Source organism: Narcine bancroftii, chromosome 8 (assembly GCF_036971445.1).
Source record: "Narcine bancroftii isolate sNarBan1 chromosome 8, sNarBan1.hap1, whole genome shotgun sequence".
NCBI lineage: Eukaryota > Metazoa > Chordata > Chondrichthyes > Torpediniformes > Narcinidae > Narcine > Narcine bancroftii.
Window position 1 is genome coordinate 89,702,985 of NC_091476.1, and position 25,717 is coordinate 89,728,701.

Genomic DNA, 25,717 nt, shown 5'->3' on the forward strand with positions numbered 1-25,717 from the left:
CACCCCCTACTGACTTTCTTCTTCTCCCTGTTGTCTTTCCCTCAGCTCTGTCTGTCTGTCTATCTGTTTCTCTCTCTCTCTCTCTCTCTCTCTCTCTCTCTCTCTCTCTCTCTGTCTCTGTTTCTCTCTCTCTCTCTCTCTCTCTCTCTCTCTCTCTCTCTCTCTCTCTCTCTCTCTCTCTCTCTCTCTCTCTCTCTCTCTCTCCCTCTGGCTCCTTCACAGAGCCAAAATCAATTATCACTTTTCTGCTTATCATACCCAATTAATGCCTTTTGTTGGTCTGGTCTCCTCCCCCAGCCAGTCCTCAGACTTTACTCTTGTTCTCAGGCCCAAACATCAGTGATATATCTTTACCTCCTATGAATGCTGCGAGACCGGCTGAGTTCCTCCAGCATTCACTGTGTATTTTTACTATCAAAACTGCCTGAGTGTACTTCCAACCTCAAAGCTGGCGATGTTGGCCAGGGAGAGGACACTGACATCGACTTGCTTTTCCTGGTCATGGATTTCGAGGACTATGCTGAGAGAGATTCCATGGAAATACCTCCAGTACTTTAAGGGCTAACTATAGCTTGTCAATGACCTGGAAACATTGAGGAGGGCGGCAATACTGCCAAACTCTGTACCAGGTATTGATCTCCAAACACTCTGCCAAAGGCAGTGGCGAATCACATCGTCAATGTTAGCCTGAATTGAAAAACAGCTGCCAGGGTAAGGCAAGTAGGAATAAACGCATACATTCATTCAGATGGCATCCTCTTATTCATGTTAAGCAATGCATTTCAGTTCAGCTGATATTAATTCTAGGCATCAGAATGAGAATACAAATGTTTTAGTGAGAGCATTCCAGCGGCAACATGTCAAGGGAGAAATTATCAGAAACTATAGAGAGAATCAGATAAAATATTCTTTGAAGGTTAAAACAAGGTGGTTTTTTTTCTTGCCGAGACACTTTTGGAAGGGTCGGTGCATATTTGCGGAGATAACATGCATCTGGAAGCCATAGCTGGAGAGCCAAGGTCAGCACTGGATGTTTAATTGCAGACAGGTGCAGCTTTGATCGAAGGTTTTGCCTAAAATGTGGATAATGAATTTGAGCATAATGAGCTGTCATTTCACTGCAAGGTCACCTCCCGTTCTAATTAACTTTCAAAGGTCAATCGTAATGGCTGAAGAGCCAGTGGGGCTCGATGGTGAAATAACCAGTCATCGGTGGAACTGAGAGTTAACTCTCTGGGTATGGCTTATTCCCCAACACCACCACCCCAACTAAATGCCCCACACTCCTCAGCGCTGCAATGAATAGATTCAGCTCTCTATCACAGCCCTTATACTTGCTCAAGTGTCTCTGAAAAGTCCCTTAGCCGGTGTCACTGAAAGTAGTTCCCCGATTATCATCACATTGCATTTTGTGGGAGCTTGAAATGTCTACAAAACACATTATAAAGTTGTAGAGTCCAACAGCGTGAAAATGTGCCTTTCGGCTCAACTCATCTGTGCCTACCAGAAATGTCCCACTCAAACTAGTCCCATGTGCCTGAGTTTGGCCCATATCCCACTGAAGCCATCCTCTCCATAAATCTGTCCATTTTTTTCTTCAAAGTTGCAATAGTACCTGCCTCAACTACTTCCTTTGGCAGCTCGTTGCATCTACAATTTTAATTTCAGGGATACAACGCAGAAACAGACCCTCCAGCCCACAAAGCCGTGCCATCAAATACACCATGTAACCAATTAATTGACTAACCTTGACGTGGGAGGAAACAGAAGCACCCAGAGGAAACCCACGCCATCATGGGGAGAAAGTATAAACTCCTTACAGACAGGGCCAGGTTCAAACCCGGGTTGCTAGAGCTGAAATAGTGTGTGCTAACTAATACACTAAACATGCCACCCAGATATGCTCCCCACTTCTATGCAAAGGCTTTTGACAAGGTTCCCCATAAGAGGTTAGTCAGGAAGTTGCAAGTATTAGGTATTAATGATGAAGTAGTGAACTGGATTCAGCAATGGTTGGATGGTAGATGCCAGAGAGTAGTGGTGGAAAATTGTTTGTCGAATTGGAGGGCGGTGACGAATGGAGTGCCTCAGGGATCAGTACTGGGTCCAGTGCTGTTTGTCATATATATTAATGATCTAGATGATAGGGTGGAAAATTGGATTAGTAAATTTACAGATGATACAAAGTTTGGTGGCGTTGTGGACAGCGAGGAAGATTATCAAAGCTTTCAGGGTGATATAGGACAGTTAGCAGAGTGGGCTGAAAGATGGCAGATGGAGTTTAATACTGATAAATGTGAGGTGCTACATTTTGGTAGGACTAATCAAAATAGGACATATACATTAAATGGTGGACAATTGAGGAGTGCAATGGAACAATGGGATTTAGGAGTCATGGTAAATAATTCCCTGAAAGTTGAATCACATGTGGGTAGGGTGGTGAAGAAGGCATTTGATATGTTGGCTTTCATAAATTAGAGTATTGAATACAGGAGTTGGGATGTCATGTTGAAATTGTATAAGGCATTGGTGAGGCCAAATTTGGAATACTGTATGCAGTTTTGGTCACCGAAGTACAGTAAGGATATAAACAGTATAGAGAGATTGTAGAGGAAGTTTACGAGAATGTTACCGGGGTTTCGGGTTTGAGTTATAGGGAAAAGTTGAGCAGGCTGGGACTTTATTCCCTAGAGCATAGAAGGTTGAGGGGTGATTTGATAGAGGTACTCAAAATTATAAGGGGGATGGATAGAGTCAATGTGGATAGGCTTTTTCCACTGAGAGTGGGGGAGATTCAAACAAGAGGGCATGGATTGAGAGTAAAAGGGGAAAAGTTTAGCAGAAACATGAGGGGGAATTTCTTTATGCAGAGGATGGTGGGGGTGTGGAATGAACTTCCAGCAGAGGTGGTTGAAACGAGATCGATGTTAATATTCAAGGAAAGTTTGGATAGATGTATGGACAGGAGAGGTGGGGAGGGTTATGGGCCGAAAGCAGGTCAGTCGGACTAGGTGGGAGAAGATGTTCGACACGGATTAGTAGGGCCGAACTGGCCTGTTTCTGTGTGTAAATGGTTATATGGTTATAAGGTTATAAAAGGTTATCCATCAGGTTCCCATTAAATCTCTTCCCCCTCATCTATGTACTTTGGTTACTGATTCCCCTACCTTTGGCAAAAGACTCTCAGCATTCATCCGATCTATTCACCTCATGATTTTGTATACCTCTATGATAGGGGTTCCCAACCTGGGGTACATATACCCCCAGTGGTACATTTACACTTTTCAGGGGGTACATTGGGTCTGAGAGAATAACCACTGTACATTGTACAGTATTATAATCTGCAGTCAGATTGCACAATGTCGTATTTTTTTTAATCCTTAATTTTTAGGGGTACACAGGAACCAATAAAAATTCCCAAGCGGTACAGAGGAACAAGAGGGTTGGAAACCCACCCAACCACCCCTGCTCTTTGAGATCACCCCTCCAGTTCCTGCACTTCAAGTAATGCTCCTAGCCTGATCAACCTTTCTCTCTCTATAGCTCAGCAACATCCCCCCCAACTCCAAGTCCCAGCAACATCCTTGTACATCTTCTCTGCACCATCTCCAGTTTAACCACATCTTTTCTGTACCACGATGACCAAAAATGAACATAAATGGGGCCTCACCAATAACTTATACATCTGTAACATGACCTCCCAACTTCTATACTCAGTTCTTGAACTGATAAAGGCCAATGTGCCAAGAGCCTTTTTGACCACCCTATCTATGTTGAACAACTGCTTTGAGATTAGTTGAAGCTGTTTAGATGCTGTACTGATGCAAGTTCACTCTTTCATTTATTTGCAGTTCTTTCATCTGCACCCACATGAAGTATTTTTGAACTTTGACCTACTGTGGTCAGCCTAGAGAGAGCGCCAACTCTATTCTGGGATCAGCGTAGCCATCAAAGAAAAATCATAAACACGCTAAATTTTTCAACTCAAGCTGATTAAGTGTTGCATTGGTCTTATTTTGGTTGTTTTCTCATGATTATTACAAGAAGGCAGGATAACAGGCCAAAGGCTATAACAGTGGTGCCTTTCAAAGGAGAACTGGACAAATATTTGAAGGGGAAATATTTGCAGGACTGTGCAGAAAGACAAGGAGAGTGCGACTCACTGGACAAGAGCCAGTGCAAGCAGAATGGGCCAAATGGACTCTTTCTACATGAGTTAGGCTGGAACTTTCCATGCCTTTCCTGGTGAGCTGTCACTCGCTGGGGCTCTGATCACTTTCCAAAGTTCAAAGCTCGGACAGTAATGAAGGTGGAAAATACGCAAGATGGAGAGGATGTGTTAAAGCCTCATTGTACTCAAAGTTGAGCTGAGTTGGGAGTTGGATTCAATCTTTAACCTGACACACATCACTTTGGATGTTTTCTGGTTAAATACCCTTGATTCTGTAATGATAATCAGACAGTAAAAATCCTAAAATCTGGACCACTTGGTGATTGGGCCAGTCTGGATTTTCAGATTTTCTAGATTCTCAGGCTTTTAAAATTTAAGAATAAACAGATAAATTTTGATAGTTTATTAATGAAACATTTTTTCATATATAATACAAAGTACAAAAAAACTAAATAAATATCTTTGCTTACACTTCCGCGATCTTTATGTGGTCGGTTGTTGCCACTGTGCATCTGTGCTGGTTACGCATGCACGCACACACATTCAAAAGCCAAGAATTTTAGAAAAGTCCAGATTCTCAGATGGCCCAGATTTCAGCCAAGAGTTTTTGAGAAGACCGGATTCTCAGGTGGCCCAGATTGCTGGCATCTGGATTTTTGGACTTTTACTGTAATGAGTTCACATTGTGCAGTGTACATATGCACTGAAATCCTTGCTACTGCTGAACGGGAAAGAAAAAAAATCAACTACAGTGGTTTACACTGAGTTAACTGAAAAGAGATAATAAATGCAAAAGACAGATAATAAATATTCACCATTACCACAGTGCAAGAAGCAAGTGCTGTTACAATAATACAGATAGTTCATTTGTGGTGTTGGAGACTCTAGGATAACTCAAAGGGAAGTTCAAGAACCTGATTACCACTGATAAGAAACTGTTCTTGAACCGAGAGATACCAGAAGCTCATGAGTCCCAGATGCCGCCTTGCCACCAGGCATGGCAATCATGTCTCTCCATCCGTCACAATCTCTGACCCTCCGAATTGTAGTTGTTGCCTCCTCCGTTCACCTTCGGTGAAGGCTTTATCTTTCAGCTGAGACCATAGTCGATGTTGAGTTCATTATAAGGAAAAATACTGAAGTAGTTTCCCGTTGCCTTCTTCAGTTGCAGTGTTCACACTGGCCTGGCCATTGATCAGCAGATTTATCTCCCCAGCATTTTCAGTTTTACCACAATAAATTCCAATTTGTAGATTCTGCTTGTAAAAGCCATCCACCGTCTGCAATCCATGGCTTCATGTGACCCTGATTGGGAGGCTAAACAGGTACTACACCTTGTCCAAGGATGACCTGTAGGCTATCTTACACTTCCTTTTGCTGAGCAATTGCACAGCACTGACACCGTTCCATATAGCTGAGCATAAAATCTATACCTCAGGGAACACCAAGCAGTCACAGCGGCCGTCATTTAGAAGAGTTGTTAACCTGAGTGACAGGTGGATGAGGTGAGCTTCTGCCCTGCGGCAGCTAAAGGACATTCCTCCTGCCTTGGATCTCTTCCCTCAAGAACTCTATTTCAATATCCCAATAATCCATGCTTCCTTCCTAAAAACACACAGATTAATGGAGCATTTCCAGGAGGCTGCACAATGGACACCTTTGAGATGCAGCCATCATTGCAAGGTTGCCAATATTTATCGCCCAATTAATAGACACTAACCAACAAAATATTTTTTGCTGCCGTTTGTCGGAACATTTTGTGCAAATTGGCAGCTCACCTTAGGACATAATGTGGAGGACACATGAGTTCTTGGACATCGAAGTACAGGTCCTGAGGAGAGAGATCCAGAGCACAATGGATGCCTTGTATTAGCCGTAGAGCAGAGTTCCGCCTCATGGTTGTGTCACTTCTGCTGCTCCTCTCTTTGACTTCATGGTCACCCTTCCATTTCTCCTGCAGACCAAGGGGGAGAAGACTTCTTGCCATAATTTCAAACCCCCAAGCACTCCCATTCTCTTGGTGAGAGTCCCACTTAAGTTTTGTTCAGGTAAGTCCTCCAAGAATTCCTGCAATAAATATTGACAGAATGTTGGTCAAGGGTTGAGAAATTGTCCTAAAAGCCTCCCACTGTGTTTAAATAAACATTCCTTTATGTTTGCATCTGCGGGAAGAGAAATTAATTTGCTCTGATTTGTGGAATATATCTTGGTTTTGTTTTAGATTTCTAACATCTGCAGGGGTTATTTTATAATATTTCATTATATTCTCTGATTCCAATGAACTGAGAGCCTTACAATGTAACAAGAAGTGTGTGATGAAAATGGTTGAACCTACAGAAATAAAACGAGGACAGTCAGCAGGGTCAGGCAGCATCTGCGAAAAGGGAAACAGAGCTGATGTTGCAAAGGGGGGATTGCTTATATGGTACGTCTTTCATTAGCTAGCTGCAGTCACAATGCTGAGAGCCTTAGGCTGAGGGCTGAATTCCATTGTGGCTCTGTTGAATGTGCAGTCTCTTGGGGACTGATAATTTTAAGGTGATGGGAGAGCTCCTCCTTGATAGATGGGGTTAAACCAGCAGTTGTGATTATTGTGTGGGAGAGGACCACTGGTGAGCAGATGTCATGCAGCCTGACTCCCTGAAGACATACAGGAGAATGGAGATGCTAGAATCAGAGTCTGTTGGAGGAACTCAACAGTTCGACCTTTCGACTGGAACCTTTCATCAAGACTGAGTGTGGGAGGGAGAGAGTCCTTGTAATGAGAACAGAATGGGAGGGGTCGGTGGTGAATTAATGAACTAGGAAAGGGTGAAGGATGACAGAGAGAGGAGAATGCCAGACAAAGGGAAGGATAGGCAAGAGAAACAAAGGGGTGAGGTGGAGGGAGGTGAGCTATCTGGGGGGGGGGGGGGAGGAAGGGGGGCACATGATAAACGTTCACAGTTCCTTTCTGCACTCCGATCCAGAACGGAAGGAAGGCAATGAAAGAGGAGGCAGGAACAAAAGCAGATGGAGAATGAGCAAGGAGAAGAGAAAGGCAGGTTTGCAGGGGAAAGAGAGAGATGAGCAGAAGGGAGCGAAGAACTGAAGATGAAACACCATAGTGAAGATCAGCATGAGGTTGAAAAGGAATACCAAACAGAGCTTGTACCACAGAAAATGCTCCACGCACCCAAACCTCCTCCCTCTCCACCATTCAGGGCCCCCCAAACGGTCCTTCCTAGTGAAGCTACACTTTACCTGTGAATCTTCAGGGGTCATCTACTGCTCCTATTGTGGCCTCCTCTACTTCGGAGAGACTGGAAGCAATCAGAGAGATTACTTCGCTCTGTCCGCAGTACTCTCCCAATGGCCACCCATTTTAATTCCCTGCCCCCTTCCCATGCTGACATGTCTGTTTGTGGTCTCATAAGCTGCCCAACTGAGACCACATGCAAATTAGAGGACAACACCTCATATTCTGCCTGGGCATCCTCCAAACATTTGGTATTAACATTGACATTCCCCTCCTCCCCCATCTCCCTCATCCCTATCCTTCTGCCTCCTCTCCTCCAGAACTGCATTCTCAGAGCCACCCCCCTCACCTGATCAATTCTCATTCTCCTGCCCTGCTATCCAGGTCTACCTAAGCCTTGTTGGCTGTAGGCCTGTGCTTCTCCCCCTGCCCCTTCCTCCCTCCTCCCCCCCAACTTTTTGTTCAAGTGCCTGCTAGCTTTTTTGCTCATGCCTTGGCAAAAGGCTCAGACCTGAAACATTGGTAATATTTCTTTGCCTCCTGTGGATATTGTGGGCCCTGCTGAGTTACTCCGGCAATTTTGTGCATGTGTTAGAACTTCTGAATCTGAAAGAGGAACTGAAAAGGTGCCATGCTGAAAATGAAGTAGTTCCGATGAAAGGTAATCAACAGGAAACATTAGGCCTTTTATCCACTGGCATCCCAGTTCATTGGCCGTGCAGTGTCCCAGGATAGGAAGCCATTTGTGCTGTTTCCATTGGGCCACCTTTAACTGGGACACTGACTGCTTTTGCACTGAACACAACTCATCCCCGGGAATTGCAGCATCTACATTCAAATGGAATGGAATGGATGGAAGTTGTCCTTCTTCCACTGGTTTAATTGGCACGCTGGCATCGGCTGACTCTGGGGATATGAGTTGAGGGTAGAGGGCGTCATTCCCCAGCATATTTTGACATCATTTGATGCTGGCATGCTAATTGTTTTTCTTTTCCACTGGACCCTTTAACTGGTTAATTCCTGGAACAAGGTGCCAGTGAATAAGGGGCTATTAACTCTGTTCCACCCTCCACAGCTTCCTTAAGACATAGGAACATAGGAAGTAGGAACAGGAGTAGGCCAAAAATGGCCCATCGAGCCTGCTCCGCCATTCAATACGATCATGGCTGATCTAATTTATGACCTAACTCCACCTACCTGCCTTCTCCCCATATCCCCTAATTCCTCTATCATGTAAAAATTTATCTAACCGAATTTTAAATATGTTTAATGAGGCAGCCTCAACCACTTCCCTGGTTAGAGAATTCCAAACATTCACTACTCTCTGGGAAAAACTATTTTTCCTCATCTCTGTCCTAAATCTACTCCCCCGAATCTTGAGACTGTGTCCTCTCGTTTTAGTTTCCTCGGCCAGCTCAAAAAACCTTCCTATATCTATCCTATCCATACCCTTCCAAGACCTGCTGAGTATCTCCACCAATCTTTGTCTTTATTATAGTTTGTAATACTTCTTCCCAAAATAGTTTTCTCAGCTAGTTAATTGTTACTTTTGTAAGTGTTCTGCAGTTTCGCTGAACAGGAATGTCTGTAGATGCTGGGGTCTAGTGCAGTGCACAAAAGTGCTGGAGGAGCTCAGCAGGTCATACAGCAAGTACATCTCCTGAAGAAGGGCTCAGGCCCGAAACGTCGACGGCCTTGGACTTTCCGTGACAGCAGTGTGACCTGCTGAGCATCTTGAGCACATTTGTTCACTGTTCTACACTTGAACCCCAAATCAGACAGGAGTAAAGGTCGGCAGGGGCTGAGAACAGAGAAGACAAAAGCGTAGGAATGGCACAATATAAAGGACAAGAGGCAAAGTAATGCGGCAGGAAGAGAGTCAGAAACTGGCAGGCAAAGATTACTTGGTCAAGCAGAACAAGTCTAAGCTGGGAAATTCTTCCTTATAAGTCAGCTCACTGACCAGGCTTTGTGCAATTACTTCCAACATCTCCTGTGGTTCAATTACACCTTTTGAAATTCCATGCTGTTAGAGGAGCATGAACATTAAACTCTGCTAGAAGTTACGGGACATTATGAAACTATACGTTGCTGGTCAGTGATTGCACATTTATTTGGCAGCACTTATAACAATATAACCATTTACGGAACGGAAACAGGCCATGTTGGCTAATTCTCTAACTTTACTTTCAATCCATCTGTGATGTGGCAAACAAGTTCGGAGGGTCCAAGAAGTGGAGAATCTGAACACTATTTAACCACAAACAAGGGTCTTAATTTACATCCATGGGGGGGTGGGACAGTAGTGGGTGAAATGGTTGTGCAGTCGCAACAGTTATCGCATTCTCACACACAGACAAAGAAACTACACACAATTCATGCACATCAGACGCAGCCAAGCAACTGATACTTGCTCCTCCCGACAGGTCACTACTAATCATGGTTCTCACAGATAAGCACGAGACAAACCAAACAGTACCCTCCACCCCTCGCTCACTAGCAGTGACGCACCACAATCAACCGCAATGTATAATTACACTGATAATAACGAATAAGGCAAAACAGTCTTTCTCAGGTGTGCACCACAATACCCCCCCCCCCCCCCGCCTTCACCCCATCCTATACACCTTACAATTGACTCTCCAGTGTCGCCTACAGCTCGTAACCTGGAGGTGCTGGGGTTCGGTCCTAGAGAAAGAGCTTCTCCATGTGGTGGGCTTTAGCTGCCTGGAGGGACCTGCTCAGGTATGCCCAAATGAGGCAATGTATTCAAGAGAGCCAATCGTAAGCCTAACCTGTAGGTGGACTTGACCTTGACTGGCAAGTGAGGTGACTCCTGCCATTACTGCATCACATCTGGATTCAGCCACAGAGCTTCAATTATTATGTCCTGCAATGCACACTGTCAAACGAACTGGGTTTCAAGCTTCAAGCTATTTAACTGGAGCCCACTGTAGTCATAACAAGGGCCTTTACCCATGCAACACCTGAGGGCATGCAAGCAAAGCCCTGCTGCATTACAGTTTGCTCAGTAACCAGCGCAAAACATCGACCAATCTTCTCCTCCCACTGCTGCTGCTCAACCTGCTGACTTCCCTTAGCAGGTTGCTACAGTAACTTACAATCCATCCTGAAGGTAAATAGTGTTTGAGGCATTTAGAGGTGTGCAGTTCCAACATAGCATCTCCAGCAAGGAATGTGACCAAGAGGTGCAAACCCTGAGGGAGAACCAAAGCTCTACCAAATCAAATAGACAAACCCGGGTTTCCACTGTGATTGTCTATCCTTGGCCCACAGGACATGCAGGAATTAGAACACAGAAAATGTCTTTCCAGAACTCTCTAAAACATTTGGATTAGAGAAGCTTGAAAAATTTTACATTTCTCATAGAGTGGATCAATATCTGCACAAATACGAGATCATTTAAGTTTGGACATATGAGTTCTGTGCACCACCTTAAAATGTAATAAGCAGTGTCTTGCACAAAATGAGGAAAGACATTTTCCAAACTTTATCAACAATTCTTAAGATTAATTTGGAACCTTGCCCGTTAATTGCTTCGTTTGTTTTTTTTTTCTCGTGATCCAGGTACACTTAGATCAGGAAAAGTTATAGCATTTACCACATTGAGAGCAATTTTATTGAAATTGAAAGATGATTCATCCCCTACCTATATATAGTGGTTACATGATGTAATGTCCTATTTACACTAAGAGAAAATAAGATATAATATCAAAGGTAGAAAGTTTCAATTTATGAAATTGTGGGACCCATTCTTAGAATTTTATTATAATTGGAAGAATTAACAATTATTGTATGTCCCGTTCATTCATCACCTGTTCTCCCGGGGTGGGGGGGGGGGGTCGCCAGTGGTTCCACATCACTGATTTTTCTTTTATTGATTTAAAGGTAACCTTGATTAGAGGGAGGGGTTAGATTAGAATTAGTTCTAGTTTTTAGCGTTTTCTTTCTTTTCCTTTATTTTATTCCATCTATTTCAATAAATGGGTTTAACGTGGTCGCATAGATCATTTCAGTTAAATGTTCTTGATATATTATAAGCAATTATTGATAAAAATTATTTTAAAAAGGAATTAGAACATCGAACACAGAAGATTACAGCTTCGTACAGGCCCTTTGGCCCACAATGTTGTACTGACCATGTAAAGCTACTGCACAACAATCTAATTTCTCCCCAGCTTATACCCATAAACCTCAATTTTTCTTACATCCATGTGCCCATCGAAGAGTCTTTCAAATGTCCCTCATTAAACAAGAGAGTTAGGTTTGAATGCAGTACTGGGGAAACTCAACAGGTCGCACCATCCACTGGAGGAAAAGGGTAACCGATGGGCACCTCGTTAATTTCCCAATTGTACCAGAATCCACCTCCACCCCGGCAATGAATTCCAAGCACCCACCGCTCTCTGTGTGTAAAAAAAATTACCTCTGACATCTCCCCAGAAGACGGAAATAATCGGCCATGCCCTGAGCAGACTTGGGTTGTTTGTTCCTTTATTGGATGATCAAAGAGGTGAAGTCACGATCAGTAAAAAATAACTGTTTTTCTTTTTGCACTTGTAGTTTTTCATTCAGACTGGCAAGGAGGCTGATTACTGAAATAATGGACTCCAAACAGGGTCCACTCAGACTGCAAAGGGTTGCACTGTATAAATATTTGCTTAACTCCCTTGTCCACTTGGTTTTCTGCAGAACACATGCAGAATTATTCCCTGAAGCAAGAGGCCATCCATATTTTAATTGAATGATCACTTTTGTTGATTGATCTGCCTAGTTGACCCCCTATATGTTGCAACTTCGAGGAGGGGTAGGGGTGTGGGAGTGTGGTAGGGGAGAGAGGTCAATGGATGGGAGGGATGGGGGAAGGGGCAGGAGTAGAGGGGTTTAGGAAGAGGATGTGGCTTGCACAAGCTCCCAGGGGAGCAGGTTCTTTGTACTAACAGAACTCTCTTGGAAAGCTTTCAGTGAGAGACTCTCCAAGTCCAGCTCAGGAAGATACCAAAATCCTTGTTGTGTAAACGTCCTTGAATGCAATACCACAGTGAGCCATTCAACCATGTAAAGTGCATTAAACCAACATTACTGAGGGTGCACAGAGAAGTATTTGAAAGGAGTCTTAAATGAATCCACAGTAAAGGCCTGGGGCATCCTCCAGCCAACATGTGAGTGTTTTGTAACCTTTTCAAAGGAAAATGAATGGAGCTTCATGTTTAGTATCAACTAGTTGCAATATTTCTGAGACCCAATTAAGCTGGAGGACAAGCTTCCTGAAGACTTTACTGTTTACACTCAGGAGCTCATTACTCTCTGATGAAGCAGAACAATTTCCCTTTTGGGAGAACAGGAGTAAATGAATGAGGGTTGACAGGCGTTGGGGAAGTTGTTGAGGGATTAGAACTGATGTTAGCTGGACTTCCTCTAATAGCCCAACCTTTTCCAACAAAGCACTGGGGCGGAGCATTTAGGGTTGAGGGGGCACAGTTAGTGTAGAGGAGGAATGGTTAGTATAGAGGGGGGCACAGTTAGTGTAGAGGGAGGCACGGTTAGTGTAGAGGGGGTGCGGTTAATGTAGAGGGGGGCACGTTTAGTGTAGAGGGGGAATGGTTAGTGTAGAGGGGGTGCAGTTTGTGTGGGGGTGGCAGTTAGTGCAGAGGGAGGCACGGTTAGTGTAGAGGGAGGCATGATTAGTGTAGAGGGGGTGCGGTTGATGTAGAGGGGAATGGTTAGTGTAAAGGGGAATGGTTAGTGTAGAGGGGGCAGGTTTTAGTGTAGAGGGAGGCATGGTTAGTGTAGAAGAGGAATAGCTAGAGTAGAGGGAGTACGGTTAGTGTAGAGGCATGATTAGTGTAGAAGGAGGACGGTTAGTGCAGAGGGGGAATGGTTAGTGTAGAGGGGGCGGGTTTTAGTGTAGAGGGAGGCACGGTTAGTTTAGAGGAGGAATGGCTAGTGTAGAGGGGGTACGGTTAGTGTATTGGGGAATGGTTAGTGTAGAGGGGGAACAGTTAGTTTAGAGGGGAAATTGTTAGTGTAGAGGGAGGCATGGTTAGTGTAGATGGGAAATGGCTAGTGTAGAGGGGGGTATGGTTAGTGTAGAGGGAGGATGGTTAGTGTAGAGGGGGAATGGTTAGTGTAGAGGGGCAAGTTTTAGTGTAGAGGGAGGCACGGTTACTGTAGAGGTGAAATGGCTAGTGTAGAGGGGGAACAGTTAATGTAGAGGGAGACGGTTAGTGTAGAGTGGGAACGGTTAATGTACAGGGAGGTACGTTTTAGTGTACATGGCAGCACGGTTAGTGTAGTGGAATATGGTTAGTGTAGAGAGGGGCACGTTTTAGTGTAGTGGGGGCACAGTTTGTGTGGACGGGGAATTGTTAGTGTAGAGGGTGGTACAGTTAGTGTAGAGGGAGGACAGTTAGTATAGAGGGGCAACAATTAGTGTATAGGGAAGCACGGTTAGTGTAGAGGGGGCACAATGTAAAGGGAGGCATGGTTAGTGTAGGGGGAACAGTTTGTGTCGAGGGAGGCACGGTTAGTGTAGAGGGAGGCACAGTTAGTGTAGAGGGGACATGTTTAACGTAGAGGGGGCACAGTTAGTTTAGAGTGGGGCACGGTTAGTGTAGAGGGGGCACATTTAGTGTAGAGATGGCACAATCAGTCTAGAGAGGGCACAGTTAGTGTGGAGGAGACATGTTTAGAGTAGAGGGAGGCACGGTTAGTGTAGAGAGTATATTGTTAGAATAGAGGAGACATGGTTAGTGTAGAGGAGGCGTGTTTAGTGTAGAGGGAGGCACGGTTAGTGTAGAGGGGACATGGTTAGTGTAGAGGGAGGCATGGTTAATGTAGAGGGGAAATGGTTAGTGTAGATGGGGGAATGGTGAGTGTAGATGGGGGCACGGTTAACTTAGAGGGAGGCATGTTTAGTGTAGGGGGCATGATTAGTGTAGAGGGGGCACAGTTAGTATAGAGGGAGGCACGGTTAGTGTAGAGGAGGTGCGGTTAGTGTAAAGGGGAGCACGGTTAGGGTATTGGGGACAAGGTTAGTGTAGGGGAGGCACGGTTACTGTAGAGGGCGAATGGCTAGTGTAGAGGGGGAACGGTTAATGTAGAGGGAGACGGTTAGTGTAGAGTGCGAATGGTTAGTGTACAGGAAGGTACGTTTTAGTGTACACGGCAGCACGGTTAGTGTAGGGGAAAATGGTTAGTGTAGAGAGGGGCACGTTTTAGTGTAGTGGGGGCACAGTTTGTGTGGACGGGGAATTGTTAGTGTAGAGGGTGGTACAGTTAGTGTAGAGGGAGGACAGTTAGTATAGAGGGGCAACAATTAGTGTATAGGGAGGCACGGTTAGTGTAGGGGGCACAGTTTGTGTGGAGGGAGGCACGGTTAGTGTAGAGGGAGGCACAGTTAGTGTAGAGGGGACATGTTTAGCATAGAGGGGGCACAGTTAGAGTAGAGGGGACACGGTTAGTGTAGGGGGCATGTTTAGTGTTGAGGAGACACAGTTAGTGTAGAGGGGTCATTATTAATGTAGAGGGGGACACGGTTAGTGTAGTGGGGGCATATTTAGTGACAGAGGAGACAGGGTTAGTGTAGATAAGGCATGTTTAGTGTAGAGGGGCCACGGTTAGTGTTGAGGGGGCATGTTTAGAGTAGAGGGGAAAAAGAAAGTGTAGAGGGGGGACATAGTTAGTGTAGAGGAGGTGCGGTTAGTGTAAATGGGAGCACGGTTAGTCTATTGGGGACAAGGTTAGTGTAGGGGAGGCACGGTTACTGTAGAGGGGGAATGGCTAGTGTAGAGGGGGAATGGTTAATGTAGAGGGAGACGGTTAGTGTAGAGTGGGAATGGTTAGTGTACAGGAAGGTACGTTTTAGTGTACATGGCAGCACGGTTAGTGTAGGGGAATATGGTTAGTGTAGAGAGGGGCACGTTTTAGTGTAGTGGGGGCACAGTTTGTGTGGACGGGGAATTGTTAGTGTAGAGGGTGGTACAGTTAGTGTAGAGGGAGGACAGTTAGTATAGAGGGGCAACAATTAGTGTATAGGGAGGCACAGTTAGTGTAGAGGGGGCACAATGTAAAGGGAGGTATGGTTAGTGTAGGGGGCACAGTTTGTGTGGAGGGAGGCACGGTTAGTGTAGAGGGAGGCGCAGTTAGTGTAGAGGGGACATGTTTAGCATAGAGGAGGCACAGTTAGAGTAGAGGGGACACGGTTAGTGTAGAGGGGTCATGATTAATGTAGAGGGGGACACGGTTAGTGTACTGGGGGCATGTTTAGTGACAGAGGAGACAGGGTTAGTGTAGATAAGGCATGTTTAGTGTAGAGGGGCCACGGTTAGTGTTGAGGCAGCATGTTTAGAGTAGAGGGGAAAAGAAAGTGTAGAGGGGGGACATAGTTAGTGTAGAGGGAGGAACAGTTAGTATAGAAGGGTAGTGCAGAGTGGGGCACGTTTAGTGTAGAGGGGGCACGATTAGTGTAGAGGGGGCATGGTTAGTGTAGAGGGAGGCACAGTTAGTGTAGAGGGGACACGGTTAGTGTAGAGGGAGCCACAGTTAGTGTAGAGGGGTAGTGCAGAGTGGGGCACATTTAGTGTAGAGGGGGCACGGTTAGTGTAGAGGGGGCACGGTTAGTATAGCGGGGGCACGGTTAGTGTAGAGGGGGCATGGTTAGTGTAGAGGGTGCACGGTTAGTGTAGAGGTAGGCACAGTTAGTGTAGAGGGGGCACGGTTAGTGTAGAGGGGGCACGATTAGTGTAGAGGGGGCATGGTTAGTGTAGAGGGAGGCACAGTTAGTGTAGAAGGGTAGTGCAGAGTGGGGCACGTTTAGTGTAGAGGGGGCACGATTAGTGTAGAGGGGGAACAGTTAGTGTAGAGGCGGCACGGTTAGTGTAGAGGGGACACGGTTAGTGTAGAGGGGGCACAGTTAGTGTAGAAGGGTAGTGCAGAGTGGGGCACGTTTAGTGTAGAGGGGGCACGATTAGTGTAGAGGAGGCACGGTTAGTGTAGAGGGGGCACGATTAGTGTAGAGGGGGCATGGTTAGTGTAGAGGGAGGCACAGTTAGTGTAGAAGGGTAGTGCAGAGTGGGGCACGTTTAGTGTAGAGGGGGCACGATTAGTGTAGAGGGGGAACAGTTAGTGTAGAGGGGGCACGGTTAGTGTAGAGGGGACACGGTTAGTGTAGAGGGGGCACAGTTAGTGTAGAAGGGTAGTGCAGAGTGGGGCACGTTTAGTGTAGAGGGGGCACGATTAGTGTAGAGGGGGCACGGTTAGTGTAGAGGGGGCACGGTTAGTGTAGAGGGGACACGGTTAGTGTAGAGGGGGCACAGTTAGTGTAGAAGGGTAGTGCAGAGTGGGGCACGTTTAGTGTAGAGGGGGCACGATTAGTGTAGAGGGGGCACGTTTAGTGTAGAGAGTATATTGTTAGAATAGAGGTGACATGGTTAGTGTAGAGGAGGCGTGTTTAGTGTAGAGGGAGGCATGGTTAGTGTAGAAGGAGGCATGGTTAATGTAGAGGGGAAATGGTTAGTGTAGATGGTACATGGTTAACGTAGAGGGGGCATAGTTAGTGTAGAGGGGGAATGGTGAGTGTAGATAGAGTCACGGTCAGTGTAGAGGGAGGCACTGTTAGTGCTGAGGAGTTCATATTTAATGCAGAGGGGCACAGTTAGTGTACAGGGGAATGGTTAGTGTAGAGGGAGGCACAGTTAGTATAGAGGGAGGCACGGTTAGTGTAGAGGGGGTGCGGTTAGTGTAAATGGGAGCACGGTTAGTGTATTGGGGACATGGTTAGTGTAGGGGGCACACAGTTAGTGCAGATGGGGGCACGTGTTGTTTAGAGGGGCACGGTTAGTGTAGAGGGGACATGGTTAGTGTAGAGGGACATTGTTAATGTAGAAGGGGCACGGTTAGTGAAGGGGGAACATTAAGTGTAGAGGAGCAACAGTTAGTGTAGAGGGAGGCACGGTTAGTGTAGTGGGGACACAATTAGTCTAGAGGGGGCACGGTTAGTGTAGAGGGAGGCATGGTTAGTGTACAGGGGAATGGTTAGTGTAGAGGGAGGCACAGTTAGTATAGAGGGAGGCTTGGTTAGTGTAGAGGGGGTGCGGTTAGTGTAAAGGGGAGCACGGTTAGTGTATTGGGAACATGGTTAGTGTAAGGGGCACACAGTTAGTGTAGATGGGAACACAGTTCATTTAGAGGGGGGCACAGTTAGTGTAGAGGGAGGCATGGTTAGTGTAGGGGGACACAGTTCGTCTAGAGGGGACATGGTTAGTGTAGAGGAGGCACGGTTAGTGAAGGGTGAATGTTAAGTGTAGAGGGGCAACAGTTAGTGTAGAGTGAGGCACGGTTAGTGTAGGGGGGACACAATTAGTCTAGAGGGGACACGGTTAGTGTAGAGGGGGCACGGTTAATGTAGAGGGAGGCATGGTTAGTGTAGAGAGGGGCACAATGAGTGTAGAGGGGGCACAGTTAGTGTAGGGGGGCACAATTGGTGTAGAAGGCGAAAGGTTAGTGTGGAGGGGTGCACAGTTAACCTAGAGGGTGGCACAGTTCAAGTAGAAGGAGGCATTGTTAATGTAGAGGGGGTACGATTAATGTAGAGGGGGCATCATTAGTGTAGAGAGAGGCATGGTTAGTGGAGAGGGGCACGGTTAATGTAGAGGGAAGCACGGTTGGTGTAGAAGTAGGCATGGTTAGTGTAGAAGGGACATGATTAGTGTAGAGGAGGGCCCGGTTAGTGTAGAGGGGGCACGGTTAGTGTAAAGGGAGGCATGGTTAGAGTACCGAGGGGAACAATTAGTGTAGAGGAGGCACAGTTAGCATAGAGGCGGAATGGTTAGTTTAGAGGGTGATACAGTTAGTGTAGAGGGAGGACGGTTAGTGTAAAGGGGCAACAGTTAGTGTATAGGGAGGCACGGTTAGTATGGGGGGCACAGTTAGTGTAAAGGGAGGCACAGTTAGTGTAGGGGGTGCAGTTTGTGTGGAGGGAGGCACGGTTAGTGTAGAAGGAGGCACAATTAGTGTAGAGGGGACATGGTTAGTGTAGAGGGACATTGTTAGTGGAGAGGGGGCACGGTTAGTGAAGTGGGAAAGTTAAGTGTCGAGGGGTCATGTTTAGTGTAGAGAGGGAACGGTCAATGTAGATGGAGGCACAGTTAGTGTAGAGGAGGCATGTTTAGTATAGAGGGAGGCACGATTAGTGTAGGGGGGACACGGTTTGTATAGAGGGGATATTGTTAGAGTAGAAGAGGCATGGTTAGTCTAGAGGGAGCACAGTTAGTTTAGAGGGAATATTGTTAGAGTAGAGGTGACATGGTTAGTGTAGAGGGGACACGGTTAGTGTAGAGGGAGACATGGTTAGAGTAGAGAGGGGCACAATTAGTGTAGAGGGGGCACAGTTAGTGTAGAAGGGGAATGGTTAGTGTCTAGGGAAAAGGTTAATGTCGAGGGAAAAGGTTAGTATAAAGGGGAGCACGGTTAATGTACTGGGGACACGGTTAGTGTAGGGGGCACACAGTTAGTGTAGATGGGGACATGGTTGGTGTAGAGAGGACACGGTTAGTGTAGAGGGAGACATGGTTAGAGTAGAGAGGGGCACAATTAGTGTAGAGGGCGCACAGTTAGTGTAGAGGGGGAATGATTAGTGTCAGGGGAAAGGTTACTGTAGAGGGAGGCAGGGTTTGTGTATATGATTAGTGTCGAGGGTGTGCAGTTTGTGTAGAAAGGGTGAGGTTAGTATAGAGGGAGGCACAGTTAGTGTAGATGGAGGCACGGTTAGTGTAGAGGGTGTGTGGTTAGTTTAGAGGGGGGACGGTTAGTGTTGAGGGAGGCATGGTTAGTGTAGTGGGGACACAGTTAGTGAAGCGGGAGGCACAGTTAGTGCAGAGGCGGGCACGGTTAGTGTAGAGTGAGGCACGGTTAGTGTAGAGGGTGGCATTGTTAGTGTAGAGTGAGGCACGGTTAGTGCAGAGGGGTGCACAGTTATTCCAGAGGGGGGCACGGTTAGTGTAGAGGGGTCACGGTCAGTATAGAGGGAGGCACTGTTAGTGCTGAGGAGTTTATATTTAATGCAGAGGGGGCACGGTTAGTGTAGATGGGGGCATGGTTAGTGTAGAGGGAGGAACGGTTAGTGTAGAGGGAGGCACGGTTAGTGTAGAGGGGGTGCGGTTAGTGTAAATGGGAGCACGGTTAGTGTATTGGGGACATGGTTAGTTAGGGGGCACACAGTTAATGCAGACGGGGGCACGGTTTGTTTAGAGGGGCACGGTTAGTGTAGAGGGGACATGGTTAGTGTAGAGGGACATTGTTAATGTAGAGGGGGCACGGTTAGTGAAGGGGGAACATTAAGTGTAGAGGAGCAACAGTTAGTGTATAGGGAGGCACGGTTAGTGTAGTGGGGACACAATTAGTCTAGAGGGGGCACGGTTAGTGTAGAGGGAGGCATGGTTAGTGTACAGGGGAATGGTTAGTGTAGAGGGAGGCACAGTTAGTATAGAGGGAGGCTTGGTTAGTGTAGAGGGGGTGCGGTTAGTGTATTGGGAACATGGTTAGTGTAAGGGGCACACAGTTAGTGTAGATGGGAACACAGTTCATTTAGAGGGGGGCACAGTTAGTGTAGAGGGAGGCATGGTTAGTGTAGGGGGACACAGTTCGTCTAGAGGGGACATGGTTAGTGTAGAGGGGGCACGGTTAGTGAAGGGGGAACGTTAAGTGTAGAGGGGCAACAGTTAGTGTAGAGTGAGGCATGGTTAGTGTAGGGGGGACACAATTAGTCTAGAGGGGACACGGTTAGTGTAGAGAGGGCACGGTTAATGTAGAGGGAAGCATGGTTAGTGTAGAGAGGGGCACAATTAGTGTAGAGGGGGCACAGTTAGTGTAGGGGGGCACAGTTGGTGTAGAAGGCTAAAGGTTAGTGTGGAGGTGTGCACAGTTAACCTAGAGGGTGGCACAGTTCAAGTAGAAGGAGGCATTGTTAATGTAGAGGGGGTACGATTAATGTAGAGGGTGCATGATTAGTGTAGAGAGAGGCATGGTTAGTGGAGAGGGGCACGGTTAACGTAAAGGGAAGCACGGTTAGTGTAGAAGTAGGCATGGTTAGTGTAGAAGGGACATGATTAGTGTAGAGGAGGGCTCGGTTAGTGTAGAGGGGGCACGGTTAATGTAAAGGGAGGCATGGTTAGAGTACCGAGGGGAACGATTAGTGTAGAGGAGGCACAGTTAGTGTAGAGGGAGGACGGTTAGTGTAAAGGGGCAACAGTTAGTGTATAGGGAGGCACGGTTAGTATGGGGGGCACAGTTAGTGTAAAGGGAGGCACAGTTAGTGTAGGGGGGTGCAGTTTGTGTGGAGGGAGGCACGGTTAGTGTAGAAGGAGGCACAATTAGTGTAGAGGGGACATGGTTAGTGTAGAGGGACATTGTTAGTGGAGAGGGGGCACGGTTAGTGAAGTGGGAAAGTTAAGTGTCGAGGGGTCATGTTTAGTGTAGAGAGGGAACGGTCAATGTAGATGGAGGCACAGTTAGTGTAGAGGAGGCATGTTTAGTATAGAGGGAGGCACGATTAGTGTAGGGGGGACACGGTTTGTATAGAGGGGATATTGTTAGAGTAGAAGAGGCATGGTTAGTCTAGAGGGGGCACAGTTAGTTTAGAGGGAATATTGTTAGAGTAGAGGTGACATGGTTAGTGTAGAGGGGACATGGTTAGTGTAGAGGGAGACATGGTTAGAGTAGAGAGGGGCACAATTAGTGTAGAGGGGGCACAGTTAGTGTAGAAGGGGAATGGTTAGTGTCTAGGGAAAAGGTTAGTGTCGAGGGAAAAGGTTAGTATAAAGGGGAGCACGGTTAATGTACTGGGGACACGGTTAGTGTAGGGGGCACACAGTTAGTGTAGATGGGGACATGGTTAGTGTAGAGAGGACACGGTTAGTGTAGAGGGAGACATGGTTAGAGTAGAGAGGGGCACAATTAGTGTAGAGGGCGCACAGTTAGTGTAGAGGGGGAATGGTTAGTGTCAGGGGAAAGGTTAGTGTAGAGGGAGGCAGGGTTTGTGTATATGATTAGTGTCGAGGGTGTGCAGTTTGTGTAGAAAGGGTGAGGTTAGTATAGAGGGAGGCACAGTTAGTGTAGATGGAGGCACGGTTAGTGTAGAGGGGGTGTGGTTAGTTTAGAGGGGGGACGGTTAGTGTTGAGGGAGGCATGGTTAGTGTAGTGGGGACACAGTTAGTGAAGCGGGAGGCACAGTTAGTGCAGAGGGGGGCACAGTTAGTGTAGAGTGAGGCACGGTTAGTGTAGAGGGTGGCATTGTTAGTGTAGAGTGAGGCACGGTTAGTGCAGAGGGGTGCACAGTTATTAAAAAGGGGTCACGGTTAGTGTAGAGGGGTCACGGTCAGTGTAGAGGGAGGCACTGTTAGTGCTGAGGAGTTCATATTTAATGCAGAGGGGGCACGGTTAGTGTAGATGGGGGCATGGTTAGTGTAGAGGGAGGAACGGTTAGTGTAGAGGGAGGCACGGTTAATGTAGAGGGGGGCACAGTTAGTTTTGAGGGGGGCAAGTTTAGTGTAGAGGGTACATGGTTAGTGCAGAGCAGCAGTCCTCACCCTTTTTTGCCCAAAGCCCCTCTTAAATTTTTCAAAAAATCTTACACCCCACCATTAGCGGAAAAAATTTATATATTCAAAAGAAGTTTTAATGAAATCATTTACTGCAAGTGTATTTCAATGCAATTAAGGTTGGGAATACACTGGAACACATATTTCATATTCAACTACTACTTCAATATGTCAGCCACCTCAAACGCACATTCAACAATTGTCGTCACTTCAGAGGGAACCTTGCCCTGATGCTGGCTGCAATTTTTCTGATTCAAGGGACTGGTTTTGTTAGTTTCAACCTTAAATCTTCATATTTTGTAATTTCCAGTTGGTTTTTCTTAGCTTGTAGCAAATCACTAACAGCTCTGAAGCCACATTCTAATAAATAAGACAATGGAAAATGAATCGATAGTTCCCTTGCTGAAGTAGTTGAGTTTGGGCATTTCTTTTTGATCTCATGAGACAGCCACATCATCGTTCCTTTCACTTAGAACAGAGTTTTCACAGATTCATCATGTTGCAACTCAGATAACTCTTCTTGTTATTGCATTGGAACTTCAGATAATGGCTGAGTTAACCAAGAGGGAAAATCCATTGCCTTTCAATCACATCATCTATCTTTAAAGTCGGTAACCAACATTTTCAAATGGCCAACAATGACGTTTATAGCAGCATGAGTTACTTCACACTTATTCTTTGGTATAATTCTAGAAGTGTCATGAATCCAAATATCTTTGTTTTTGCATCAACGAGCATCATATTTACTACTTGGCGTTGCTTGTTCAATGTACTTAGTTTTTTAAAAATGTCCGTCAACTAACTCACATAAGCTTTGCCATCTATTTTTAGCAAAAGCTTCATTTCAGGTTTGTCCTTCAAAAATTCACTGAGGAAATCAAACAGTTCCATAAACCTTTTGAAGCAGTTTCCCTTTGATAGTGTGAAGCAATAATCTCACATGTTCTGCATTTTTATCGACACAAAACTGCTTAAAGAACAGACGTTCACATTTGGCATTAGCTTTAATTGCATCGATACACTTGACCACAGAATGCAGTATCTCATGTAGAACAGGGGAATCTTTCTTGACAACTAAGTTTTCTTGGTGGATAACCCAATGCACATTCAACATGTTTGGATTTTCAGCCTTCATTAATTTTAAATATCCTGGGTTTTTTTACCCATCATATCAGGTCCACCATCTGCAGCACAAGATACAATGTTTCCTTTTGAGTATTTCATTTTCATCCAAATAATTTTTGAGCTTGCTGTAGATATCAACTGCAGTAGTTGTTGTTTCTAATTATTCACAAAACAACATCTCATCTTGAAACTCTTCCTGAATAATATATCTCGCATATTTCAGTAACAGAGCCTCACTGCCCTGTACGGGTAGATTCATCCAACTGCATTGAGAACTTGCATGATTTCAACTTTTTTTTTCATAATTCCCCTTCATCAATCCCCGGCTCCTCACCAATCCCTCAAGTACAATATAAACATTAAATCCAGTAAAAAGAAAGGCACTTGATTGTATATTTGAAAGAAAGAAGAAAAGAAAAGAAAGCCCCCCTCGAGCATTGTCATAAAGTCCCCTGACAATAATACCACCCTCCATTTTTTGGGTTATAACTAATGCCACAAAATATCATACATGGTTTGGCAGGAACCGGTCACCATAAAAAAAATAACTTTATGCCTTCTTTGAGTCAATTCTTGAAGCATGTTCAGTAAACCTTCCACATACTCTTGAGCGTGTTCTGGATTCATAAAAAAATCTACTTGGCCTTCCTTGAACAAATAATTTCAAAGTCGCAGGGTAACGCAGAATAAAAATGTATCCCTTCTTCCATGGTATATTTTTAACTGGATTAAAACTCTTCCTTCTCTTCAATAATTCAAACCTTATGTCTGGATAGAAGAAAATGTATTTCCTCCAAATTCCAATGGGGCCTTTCTTTCTTTAGCCGCTTTTGCTGACAATTCCAAAATCTTTTCCCTCATTTGATACCGAAGAAATTTAACCAAAATAAGCCTCGGATTTTTGATCCGGCTGTGAGCTTGGTCAATCTCAATATCCCCTTTAAAATGCTCTTGACCAAAGTTCTGAGGAATCCAACATTGTCAAAATTGAATATTATCATTTTCTTCCTCCCCTTCCATCAAGCCAATAATCTTATCATTATTTCTTCAACTGAAATTTTCCAGTGAGTCCATTTTTTCAGACAATTGTTTATTCATCTCCAATACGTGCTCCAATACTTCTATAAATGGCACTTTCCAAGTTCTAGTATTTCCCAATTTCAAAGCATGTCATCTTCTAGGAAACGTGAGCTATGATATTTTGAATTACTATCTAATTAATCCAATAAACCAAACTTTGTAGATGAAGCTTTAAGTAGCTTAATTCGATGATAAAATGGATGAATATTTCGCATTGAGATTTTCATAATGATGAATAAACAAAACATACTGTATAATGATAACAATATTCAACTTTAAACAGATATAATAAATAAACAAAATTAAGACAAGAAAAGACGAATTAAGATGAGTTCAAAGTGAAGAATCTCAAGCTACCATCTCTGTCATGATTCTTCAAAGAATGAGAAAGCAAACTCTTCATCCGCCCGGATATTATGACATATGATGTCACAGTCACTATGGTAACACTACAAACAATTTATCTTAAAGGGATAGGCACAAAACTAACTACGAATCAAAAATATAAGATTTTAACCTTTACTTTCCGGCCCATAATTATTATAATAGACTTTAATGACTAATATATAATATTTACTATTACAGACACCAAAAGTAAGATTAGAAATCAAAACTTTCTGCTTCTTGTAAAAGACAGATTTTAGTAATAGGTCAATTTAAGTAATCAGTCTTGGTTTTAATCTGCACTTGCCAAACAAAACCTTTTTTGTCCAGAACTGTTTCCATGAATTTCTCCAGCAGCAAAGAATTTCTTGCAGAATCGTCCATGATAATTACAAGGTCTCTGTATATAAAATTGTGTTTAGCTTTAGACCATCTTTGTCTTTCTTGTAATAATGAAAGATATTCTTTCATCCATCCTTTCCAAAATAAATCTGCAATAAACTGCACGTGTCTCCATCTGCATCTTGCATAAATATCTTCTTTCTAAAATTGACTTGGAGGCATTAAAGGTTTAGATTTAAGAATCAAGAGATCATTCGGTGTAAGTGCCTCGATGTCATTTGAAACTACAGAAATTTCATTATTGGCCAAATATTTAAAATAGCTTCGATTTCACAGACTACTGTCTGAAGATTGTTATCATTCAGTATTTGACTATTCAAACTGGAAATAAGAATTTTCTTGATTGATCTAATCATTCTGTTGACATTTACATTCAATTACTCCTGATCATTATTCATTTTTCCTCCTAATGGTTCGTTAATTGTCCATCCAAGCAACGTTCTCATGGCATAAAGTCCATCATTTTGGCTCCTTATTACTTCTTTTGGTCTAGTTAATCCAATTAACATCTCGATTTTAGCATCAATCTTGGGTAAGCAAATGTTTTTTAGTTAATTCTGCTGTTTGATATCATCCTGATAAGGAATATTCTCCTTACTTACAGGCATAGTCTTCTGAGTATATATACTTGGAAGATTGCAAAATTCATTGCTATTCAATCCAGCAATCTGTAAACTGGAAACTATATTAGCTTCAATG